The sequence below is a fragment of the Carassius carassius genome, chromosome 48 (assembly GCF_963082965.1).
Source record: "Carassius carassius chromosome 48, fCarCar2.1, whole genome shotgun sequence".
Lineage (NCBI taxonomy): Eukaryota > Metazoa > Chordata > Actinopteri > Cypriniformes > Cyprinidae > Carassius > Carassius carassius.
In genome coordinates this window covers 23,817,343-23,830,188 of record NC_081802.1, presented here as the reverse complement: position 1 = coordinate 23,830,188, position 12,846 = coordinate 23,817,343, and positions in this window count along the sequence as shown.

Here is a 12,846-nt window from a genome sequence, read left to right as displayed (position 1 = left end):
AGTTTAGACCTCTGAAATCTCGCAAAATAACACAAGCAGCGTGTTTCCAGTTTGAGTCCACTGGTCCAGTCAACAACCTTTGAGCAAACTGAAGTCTAAAGGCTGCTATTCTGCTTTGTATGTGCATTAAACCATGTCCTCCTTCTTCTTTGGGTAAATATAGAACAGATTTCGGCACCCAATGCATCCTGTCCCCAAAAAAAATCTACTAACATAGATTGTATTCTTGGCAGTAAATCTCGTGGAGGATCCACACAATTAAAACGATGCCATAGAGCAGATGCAATCAAATTGTTTATGATCAATACTCGACCTTTATATGACATTTTAGGGAGCAAAAATGTCCATTTATTAAGGCGACCTTTAAACTTCTCCACAATCCCTTCAAAATTCTTTTTCATAAACATTTCATCCCCTAAAAACACTCCCAAATATTGTAACCCTTCTTGGTCCAGGATAAACCTTCCGGAAGTTTTGGTTCCATATTGACCCAGCTTCCAGCCAATATTGCTTTGCTCTTGGACCAATTTACTTTTGTAGCAGAAATGTTTTGAAAATTTTTCAGGATCTCCAACAGCACATTTACATCTCTCTGTCCATTAACTAAAATAGCAACGTCATCAGCATATGCCGATAACTTAAAATCATTTTTACAACATGGGACATGTACTCCAGACACTTGTGCTCTTAATTTATTTAAAAGGGGCTCTATAGCCAAAGTATACAGCATTCCAGACAAAGCACAGCCTTGCCTGATACCTCTCAACACTTTAAAAGGGGCACACAAATTTCCATAAATTTTTTAAAATACTTTCAACATCATTGTACAACACTTTTATCAAAGAAATAAAGTCATTGCTAAAACCAAAAGCTGTTAAGACATTCCATAAGTACAAGTGTTCCACTCTGTCAAACGCTTTTTCGTGGTCGATGGACACAAGACCAAAGTTCAGTTTTAGGTTTTTACCTATAGCTAAAATATCCCTAATAAAAATTTGTCTCCCTGGAACACAGAGTACGTCTGATCGGGATGAATAATTTGACTTATAACTTCACTTAATCTACTCGCCAGAACTTTGGAAAGTAATTTAGTATCTGTACATAACAAGATCACAGGTCTCCAATTTTTTTATCTCATTTAGATCACCTTTCTTTGGCAATAATGTGAGAATACTTCTTCTACAACTTAAAGGAAGTTGTCCATTGACCAAACTATCATTTATTACGTGCAATAAATCTGGGCTCACCTCTGTCCTAAACGTCTTATAGAATTCTACTGGTAGCCCATCTATTCCAGGTACTTTACCACCTTCCATACTTTGAAGCGCCTTTTCTAATTCCTCTAAAGTGACAGCTTTACTTCAAGTTCAACATTTACTTCTTCAGATACTTGAGGCAGATTTTCAAAAGAACTCTCATCCTGCATATCATCAAGTGTTAATTCACTCTCATATAATTTTTCATAAAAATGAACTGCCCTGTTTCTGATTTCAAAAGGATCTGACAACACATCTCCGGTCTCAGAACGTAAAGTATGTATAAGCCTTTTTTGCCCATTTTTCTTTTCTAAATTGAAGAAGAACTTAGAAGGTGCATCCATCAACTCAATATTCTGAAATCTTGACCTGACGAGAGCTCCTTGTGCAGTTACATCTAACAAGTCATTTAAAACATTCTTTTTCTCTCTAAAACGCTTGATAGCAGTCAACTCTCCAGTGACATCAGCAAGTTCTTGTAACGCTTTTAGTTCTTTTTCTAACATTTCAATTGCACTTTTTCTTTCTCGTGTGGCATTAAAGGTATAATGTTGGCATAACTGTCTCACTTGTGTTTTTGCAAAATCCCACCACTGCTGTACAGATTGAAAGGAGGATTTTTTTGATCTAAAATCAATCCAGAAATCTTTAAAAATACCTTTAAAAAAAGATCACATAACAGATTTTTATTCAAGTGCCAATAAGCACTTTTTGGCTTAATAGAGCCCACTGTCACATCCCATTTTACAAGACTATGGTCAGAAAAACCAACTGGGATAATAGAACATCCCCTAAAAAGATTAAGTTGGTGTTTATATCCATAAAATCTATCCAACCTCGCTAGAGATACCAGATTATCTCGAACATGCATCCAAGTATTCAGGGTTTCTGCAGGTTTCACAAAGTCAAATTTAAGACTTTTTAAGACCATTATGAATGAAATTTAAGACCTATATCACGAAAAAAAACGTACAAAGGAAACGCAGAGTCTCAAAATTACTTGCAAACTAAATTAATTTATTCAAACTGAACATAGTACTGAAGACAGCTTAGATGCATTGTTGAAATACAGAAGAAAAAAAAAATACAAACATCTTGACGTGAGTTTGCGCAAGCGTGAGTGTGCACTACATTGATCTCAGCTCTTCTCCCTTGGCCAGAATCTCCTCATCAATGTTCTTGAGATCAGCTGATTTTTCCTTGCTTGCCCTCCTCAGAGCATTTGACTTGGTTATTAGCTGAGCCATCTGACTGCCAGCCTTGCCCTCAGCCTCCTCTGCAAATTTGTCTGCATCTCTGAAAAGACTTTCAGCAACTGTTTGCATAGTGTTTTTTGAGTTCCTCCAAGTAATTCTCTGCTACCTTTCTCTTTTGGCCCTGTACAAGGGACTCTTTCTTCTTCCTCTCTGTCTCAAGGTAAAGACGGTACCTGGTCCTGGCTGATGCTACCGAACTCAAGAGTTCTTTTGTCAGGGGGACTTTGGCAACACCCCCGTGTCGAGTGACATAGTCGCATAGCAGCCTATGTGCTACTAAAGTGTCCTCTTGCATGTTGCAGGTTTCAATCTCTTTATTGACAGAAAAGCCTCTCTCAACAGTGGCCTGTCCATGAGACAAAATCAGAAGCTTCTGACAAAAAGCAAAAAGCTCCGGGTAGTTTCCAAGGAAACAGCTCAAGAAGATGTCAAGCCTCTTTTGCATCGGTGTAAGGGTGACGAACTCCTCACTTCTGCACTCAACAGACAGGAAGGCTTTAAATTGTTGGAGAATGACATCCCCTGAAACAAAAAAGTGAAAACAATATATTGATAAATCATTGCAATACATCATTACAATATATCAACAATCTGTAATGGTTATAATGAGCAGAATCACTACTGTAGATTTGTTTATAATGGTAGACAATGTCAAAGCCTATTTCAAAACCAAGTCTGCCTCTGCACACAAAACAGGTGCTTAACCGTGAATATGACAAAAGTAACAGATCCGCACTCCAAAATGTAATCCTGACTAGAAAAATAGAAAAAAAGAAGTGCACACAACAAAAGATAAGTCTACTGAAAAGGAGAACCAAAAAAGGTCTGGTAACCAGACAGTTTCTGGTCTCATTGACTTCCATAGTATTTTTTTTCCTACTATGGAAGTCAATGAGACCAGAAACTGTCTGGTTACTGATATTCTTCTAAATATCTTCCTTTCTGTTCAGAAGAAAGAAATTCATACAGGTTTGAAACAACATGAGGGTGATTATATGATGACAGAATTTTAACTTTAAAGTGGAGTATCCCTTTAAGAAATAAGCTTCTCAGAATAAAATAGTGGTCAAATACTGAAACTTGAGTCTTATATAATGATGTATAGTTTGTCAAGGTATAATATTCAATCTGATAGTAACTTTGAACTAAATAAAAAATCGCTTCAGTGCTACGTCGCACTGGCAAAAGTTAACAGGTTAAGAAAAAATGGGTAACAAAACAATCCACTTAATACAACAGAAAATATCACTCTAATCACCCTTTTGCTAATGAAAAAAAATTATAAACAAAGCCGTAACAGTAAAAATGTTTGCTAAAATAAAACATTTACTTACTTTCACATGTTTCATCAAGTCCTCGGCTGTTGCATGCCCCATGAACTGGGATCCCAGGTATCTTGACTGCACCTGCCCGCCCTCCCAAAAACGTATGTGCAGGTCCAGCTGTTTTGTTTCGGTGGTGCGATTCAGACTTTCGTCGAACATCAGCACAAACGGTCCCGTGATTTTGGAAATTAGTTCTCTTTTTATAAAACCCGCTATTCCAAAGCGCGTAAAGTAGTTTCATCTTTCCCGCACCTGAAGGATTTAGCTATCTCAGAGTCCGGAAACATCGTTTGAAACAATTCCCCGATTTCCTCATTCGCACTGTAGGACTGGTGTCTAGTCACCGTGTGGAGAACCCAAAGCACCTCCGCTTTTAGTGTTGGCTCTGATCCAAAAGCGACACGGAGGTCGATTGGGGGAGTTGCGGAGCTACTGTGTGGGCCTCGCCTAGGAAGTGTAGAAGTAGTGCTGGAGCCGTCAGATTCTTGCAAGAACTGGCTGATGGCTGTCGTTTGCTGGAGACCCTTAACAGCAGTTAGATGTTTATCACTTTTTGCATGAGACTCCAGCGCCCGTACACCCAACGTTCCCAATTTAATTGCTTTCTTGCATAAGATGCAGTAGGCTTCAAATACATTGTTTGGAACTGACTTTAACCAAGCACTAAATTCAGATTTTTCAAGCCAAGTATCGCCAAACTTGCACTTCCCCATAGCTGAATAAAATCCGTTTATACATCTGTCTGTGGTATCCAAGGGGCCGTTTACACCTGGCCACTTCATGCGTTTTCTCAGATCGGATAGCTATCCGATCGTGAAAAGACCAGGTGTAAATGCCCTCCGAAACGCATTTGAGACGGATTTGAATCCGATCGCTCAAACCACTTCAGGAGGTGGTCTGGGCCGCATTCCAGAAAACCACATATGTAAATTGTACTCCTCCCCAAAATGCTAAAAAATAAATGTGTGAGCGCGTGTTATAGGCTATATGTAATGTTATAGCCAGATATGAATACGCTACTGGAACACGCATCACCGCAGATGAGAACCTGAGCATATATTCATTAAACCAGCGCGCAAACTATCGCAAATCAAAGTGAAAGTAAGTCACAGACGCTTAACACACAATCATCATCATTAAAAGTAAAGAAATGAAATGATATTACCATGGCTGTTGCCGCTCTCTCTTATTGCGGTCTTTGATTTTGAAATTTTAGCTGATGATCAATAAAATGCAGCTCATATCTGTTGCTTTCGGTGACGTGCACTCCATTAAATCTGCATATAGCGCGGGAATTGAAGATCGGATTTAATTCTGTTTCGCAAAAACACATTCATGTGACCAGGTGTAAATGGAATCGTTTTGATAAATCAGATAGCTATCCGATCTGAGAAAACGCATGAAGTGGCCAGGTGTAAACAGCCCCCAAGAGACTTGCGCCAATAACATGAAAGCTCAAAGCTGATTGGTTGTTGCATATTGGTCTATTTTGTAGTCGTAATACAGCCAATTATATTTGGACTAGCGAAATAAGGAACTACAACACCACGGGTTAAATGAAAAAAACATTCCAAAGCGCTACGGGAGCATTTCAATGAGATTTACATGGACGTAGGAAAATTAAGACCTGTTTAAAATGATTTAAGACCTAGAACACAATACTATAGCAAATTTAAGACTTTTTAAGGCCTTAAATTGTGATTTTGACTTTTTAAGACCCCGCGGAAACCTTGTACATTGTAAAAGTCCTCTCCTAAAATGTCCCAAAATGATTTGTAAAATTCAGCAGGCAGACCATCGAAAAGTTCAGCATAAAAGTCCACTGCAATTTTCCTCATTTCGCTAGGATTTGATGTTAATATGCCATTGTCCTTCCGAAGGTAAAACATATTTTTTCTCTTTACTACTTTATGTTGCAAGTTAAAAAAGAACTTTGTAGGGGCATCCATTTCCTTAATGGAAGATATCCTTGCTCTAATTAAGGCACCTTTTACTCTTTCCTCTAACAGTGTTTTCAACTCCAATCTCTTTTTCTTTAAATCCGTAGTCATGCCCGAAACATTCAAATCAATTACATTTTCTATTTCATTAATATCTTTCTCCAAACTCTCAATATTTCTCTTTACAATCACAGTATTATTATAAGAAAACTGCGGACAAAAAATCTTAATTTGGACTTTTCCTACCTCCCACCATTGAATAACATTTTCAAAATGATCCTTTTCTACTTTCCAACTCTCCCAAAACCTTTTAAACTTTTCACAAAATAACTTATCCTGTACCAGTTTGACATTAAAATGGCAATACGATTTTGAATGTGGCAAGCTTTTAGTATTAAAATCAATAGTCACTATATGATGGTCAGAAAACCCACAAGGAGATATACCAACATTCATGACTCTATTACTGTCTGATTTACTTACATATATCTATCCAGTCTTGCTCCCTTCACAATAGAATCCAAAATTTAAACCCATGTGTATTGTTTTGTTAAGTGATTCTTATTTCTCCACACATCATTCAGTTCTAGTTCTTGTGTTATCCTGAGGAGCAGATTACTAGACTATAAGTGAGGTTCTTGCCCATTCCTATCCAAAACAAAATCAGTAGTACAATTCCAATCTCCTCCCATTATTACACACATTTTTCCATCATCATATTTTCTTATTGCACTGCTTAATTTTTCAAATAATTCTAATCTTTGTGAACCTAAATTTGGAGCATATACATTAATGAAAATAAATTTTAATTCTTTAATTTCTACTATTGCTATTAAAACTCTACCTTTTTCTAATTCAATAGTGGATAGGATCTTTAGATCCAAATGTTTGGAAAAGATAATCGCTACTCCTGCGCTTAAATTTGTTCCATGACTCAGAATACATTCACCTTCCCACCATCTATACAATTCAGTTTCATTTTGATTGTCTGAATGTGTTTCCTGTAAAAACATAACATTGATGTCCTTCAGATGAACATATTCTGATATCACTGCTCTCTTATTCCTATCTCTCCCTCCATTAATGTTTAAAGATCCTATTCTCAAAATATCCATAAAAAGATAAAAGGAAAGAAAGAGACAGAAAAAACAGAAAGCACTGCAAAGACACCCTTGATGTGTATCTCATTTCGCAAAATCAATTGGCTTACTTTTAACTGGGGTTTTCCCCTTTCTAAGTTTAGTGAGAACCTTTTTTAAGCGAAACCTCTTTCGCGTGTTCAGTTTTTCTTCTCCTACCATCTTTTGCCAATATAAAACTGAAAACTCAAATTTCTTTGCATCAGGAAAGAAATTCTTCACATCAGCAACCTTTCCAAAAGTCTCATCCAAAAACGAAATAATCTCCTCCAACGAGTAAACCTGATCACACCCTAACGTTACGGTTGAACCACTGATGGCAGGTGGACTATTCTGACGATGTCTTTCATACTTTTCTGACAGATCTGAAGTATCAGATAGAACACCATCCTCATCATCGGTCTCATTTGTTTCTTCAACTATTTGTTGTATTTGTTCTTTAGGCTCACATGAATTTATCTCTCTGACACTTCTTTGATCCTCATTCCTACCAGATTTGGTCACTCCACAATCTCTGCTTGTCTGACCTTTATCCCTTAAATCAACGCTTATCTCAGACATCTGAACTTCAACCTCACCTTCATCTATTCGTTCATTCTCAACAGATGTCTCGTCGTCCTTCCTCACACTCTCAGCAGAGACCCCCTCTTCATTCCTTACCTTCTCCTTAGTAATTTCCTCATCATTCCTTACAATTTCAGCATTAACCACAACAACCTGATCTCCATGTGGATCTATTTGCACGGCAGTTTCACTTCCACTTGGGCCTGCCTCTGTTTTATTGGGACATGATAACCGTACGTGCCCGAAACCATTGCATTCAAAGCAACGCATCTCACCTGCGCTCGCATATAACATGTACGACTTGCCTTCATACATGCATCGAAACGACACATTAAGAGTCTGTGAGTTTAAAAACATAAACACGTGCCGCCTAAACGACAGCACATGTTTCAAAGCTGCATTTTTGCAGCCAAGTGGAACCATTTTGTTTCCACTCGCAAGTGCGACGCCATCTCCGTCCCCGACTCGACAATACTCGACTATAACACGTACAAAATCCGAAAATGTAACACACTAAAACCAAACTAGTTTTGTGAAATTACATACATAGAAATAGAAATCCTCCCAATAGGCTCCCAACAATAGTTAAGAAGCGGTGTTCACATTTCCCTCTCACCGTGATCACCCTTCCACACCCTACCGCTTCCCAGCATGCACTGAGAGAGAGAGACAGAAGAGACAGAAGTTTTACCTTCTGAATACAAACTTCTGAATATTGTATTTTATTAAAGAGTTTTAATCTTGATATTCTCTGTGCAGTATTCTGATATTCAGTAAGTTTATGCATAATCATAAGACTGAATTCTCAATTCTACTATGCTTTAATCTTGAACAGATTGTTATTTATTGTGTTTTATAGTTGTAAGCGTGATTGGACTCACCATGTACAGTGATGTTTCGAGGACGCCGTTTCTCTCCAGATTCACACTCACACCAGTACACTCCAGTGTCAGACGTGCTGAGAGAGTCCATTACACATCCAGATCCTGTTTGATTTGCACAAGTGTGTGTGTCTTTGTCTGTGTATCTTCTCACTGTCCATCCAGCAGAGTTACTCTGATCCTCACAGCTCAGAGAGAGAGAGTCAGATGAGAAGTGTTGACTTCTGCTGGGATTGAGGACCAGAGACACTGAAGCAGAAACTCCTGAAAAGAGGAAAATCTCCATCAAGACTGACAGCACAGAGACTGCAGTGAAACACAGATCCAGATGAGCACAAGCATAAACCCTCACCAGTGATCTGCTGTTGTGTGTGTAATATCGTCCTCTCTCTGCTCTGCACGTATGTGCTGTAGAGCAGGACTGAGAGTGTAAGATCCTCCAGATGATCATGATCTCTGAACCAGCTGAACGCCTGAAACCTCACAGGTCAGAGTCACTGATTCTCCTTCAGTCAGCCACGGCTGTGGAGACACTCGCACTGATGCCTGAGCTTCAGCTGAACAACACATCACGAGTTACAGAGCCGTAGAGAAACTGATGGAGAAGCTGATCACAGCAAACACACACTCACCTGAGACAGTCAGTGTAACAGCATCACTGCGCTGAGAGCTTTGAGTGTGTATCTGTCCTGTACAGGTGTATTTACCGCTGTGAGAGAGATCAACACTGCTGATGTTCAGCTCTTGTGTTGAGGTTCGGCTGACAGGGTTTTTATATTGGTTGTTGGTTCCCTCTATTTCCCATCTGTATGTCCACTCAGTGTCTCCTCCCCACTTTATATCACATCTGAGAGTGACTGTTTCTCCTCTAAACACTCGTTCATCCGGTCGTACCGTCACCACAGCTTTAGGACTCTCTGTACAAACACAGATTATTGCATTTATAGTTTCAGAAGTTGTGTAGATATTGTCTCTGATCTGTATTTGTTGCATCACACCACAGTCTCTCTCACCTGTAACATTTACCCACAGTGCATCACTGTATTGTGTGTAATAGACTGGTTTCCCTCTTCCAGCTCTACACCAGTACTGGCCTCCATCAGACTCTGAATCAATCTTCAGGCTGTAGTTTGTTTCTGTCTTCTCTGTCTCAGGGTTCAGTGTGTGTTTGTACCAGTAAGAGTCCCAGTTTCCAGTGGGCGGATCCATGCGACAGGTCAAAGTCACTGTGTTTCCAGTCAGTGCAGCTCCTGCAGGATCTGATGTGAGTTCAGGCTTCGGCTTTAGATCTGCAGGAGAACAACAACAGATTCAGATCCTCGAGACTCAAATAAATGAGCATTTAAATGACTAAAATAATTGCTTCAGTCTTCTTCTTGGAACAGATGTGGCTGATACAGAAGTGCATAAGAAAAGAGTTGAGCTCCACATTACCCCTTCACTGTCACCCCTCTTTATCACATAGACATGAACATCACTATCCAAACTTAAATAGTTGCAATTCAAGAATGATCTGGAATATAGACCTATGGCTGCTCTTGTTTTAAAGAAGACATTTGGAAGATTATTGTAGAAGTGAAAATTATGAAAGTGAAACAGAAAAAAAAGTTATAGAAGTTTTAGCTTATGAAAACGTATAATGTAAACAATTATTTAACATATATATTGTACAAAACATGTTTTACTTTAAAACTGCAAGAAAATCAAAGCCAAGTTGTGTTCCAGAATCTTAGGTTGATATCTCGAAAAAATTAGTTTTCAGTGAGATTTAGTTTGGGCGCAGTACCAAACCCTTTCACTAGAGGACAGCCAAGCTCTATTAATGACCATATAAGGACGCCTGCATTTCCATACATGTTTAGAGTGATCTGAACCATATATTTCCATAATGTTCATACAGTTTATGAAATAGAGATCTATTGAGAAGTAGTATGGGCGGTTTAGCAGGATTTGATTTGAACCTCTAATAAACGCATAAGAAACACGCATGTGCATTACAGCTCGCGCCGCATACATATCAAGAAACCATCATTTGTTTCATTATATTTAAAACCTTTTCAGACCTTTTTTCCACATAAATTTTAATTGTTTTTTATCTTTTGAACTGTTGGACTGAAACAAGTTTATACCAATCTTTCTTGATTTTTCATGTTCATAACTATTTCAAAATAAAGGCCTGAACATGCCTGATTTGTGTTAAATATTCTAGTTGCAAATTGATAAATTACGGCTCCTCTGTCATTTATTTTGAAAATCAGTCAGCAAGCTTTCAAATTATATATATATCAATGTCAATATTATTTTAGGTTTTTACTAAAATATTATTGTTTAAAATATATGATGGCAAACGTCCTGCCTGTGTATGGAGCTATTCTTGTGCCAATAAAAATGAACGTAACTTTTCAAGAAACTAATGAAAATATAAATTGAAACTAAAAAAATTATCTCTAAAACTGAAAAAAAGAATAAATCGCAGGCAAATTTTTTGACTTCGTTTTTAATACACTGCATGTTTTGCTAACTATTTCACATATTTAATCGCTGATCTGAACTTACAAATGCGCTTAAAGAGTTTTCATTTACGCTTCTGAAGTTTTCGTTTACGCTCCCTGAGTTTTCGTTCGCCGTTCTGACACATTTCTCTCGTGGGGGCGGGGCTAGTAGCAGTGTGTTCTTATTGGTTACTGAGCTTTTGATTGATGGGTTCGTGACCTGGAAGTGAAGACGTCAGTGGTGTGTTTATGTGTGGATGTGAGCGTCTGTAATCGCAGCTTTCTATTTCATTTTAGTGATATTAAGTTTATATCTGTACTGCTACACTATATTGTTGAGATGATTTCTTATAGAAGGAATAGCACAGACGAGTGATATTTATCATTAGTCATTGTCGCTATATCAATCAGGAGGATACTGGATAACGTTAACCTACTTGTGGTAAGTCTGATTTTTTTTAATACTATACTAATACTATTTATATTACAGTACTGGCTTTTTTCAGGTAGAGAGGCATTTTAGAGCTCAGAGAGAGCCCATAACATTATACAGCTGTCAGCTGAGCTGTGTTGTCTTGATTTAACTGTTAGCCCAATCATTACATGACTTGATTATCTACATTCGGTTACAGTCTTCGATTATATCATATTTCCCCCCAGCCACCCCAAACATCATTGGGCTAGAGTACTGTACAGAAGCCTATCTGTAGTGTATCAGTCAATTACTAATGCCAAAGGACCATAGTGCTGTCTGCCTGATTCAACTTTGGCAATGTAAAGCCTTTTTTACCATGCCAATAAAGCTATTTAAACCTGAATTTCTCAATTGCTGATTAATTTGCGATGCAGACTTTTTGAAAGAGGAGAGACACGACTTGACCACAGACCACTTCTCTGTTCATAATAATAAACACTCAATTATTTTGAAGTATCGCCCTGGTTGCAATATTTATTCGGATTACCTTTGTGTGATAAAGATGACTGATAAAGCTATTATATGTATCTAGTATGAGTAACAAATAGCTTTTTCTGTGTCCATATTTGACTAATAATAATGAAAAAAGTGCACTTCAAATTAACATTTCTGAGAAAAATGTTAAATCTTTAATAGTCTTTAATAATAAATATATGTCCAAATTAAAACCTTAATACATGCAAGTAATTAAGACTGAAAACATCCAGCAACTAGGGAATGCACAGCCATATGTTTATATATAGGGCTATTCAGCCATCTACTGGTTACACAACAGTATTACAGATGATAAATGCTTCATGTCTCCCGAGGTAAATAGTACTGTAAAATCCCTTAAATATAAATATAATAAATATTTTAAGTCTGCAACTTGTTACTGTATGGGGATTTCAAAGCAGTTTGTATTGTTAGATTATAATACATTTCCTCTCTCATTTTCCAGGAGTGGAGCAACTTTTCCATAAACAAAATTCTGATGCTGACACAGAGGATGGAGTGATAGTACCAGAGATCCACTGTCCCTATCAGACAATAATCTTACTTTGTTCAGACACACCACCTTTGAATGACTGGGATCTTGATCTTCAGACGCCTGATTTATTTTATTTTAATATAAACTAGCAAATATTTTAATTTCCTCTAGATTAAAACAAACACAGTTCACAAGAGGTTGCACTTTATTCAAAAGTTTATAAAAATCACTTCCGACCAACTGTCTTGCATACATGGGTTACAATCCACTTGTATTATGGACTCACAGAGATGGATTATTTCCTTAAATATCTTTGTCTATGTTTATGTGAAGAAGCAAGTCATATATATCTGGGTTGGCATAAAGGTGAGTAAATGATGAGAGAATCCTATTTTTTTGGGTGGACTATCCTTGTACTGCTTGTGTCCAGTCACTGCTTTGTTACTTGTACTGCAACAGGAACTGCTCAAAGAATCATTGCAACATTTAAAATGTATATGAATTTTTAAAATGTATTCTGTATTTGTAATTGTGCATTTTGTATAGTA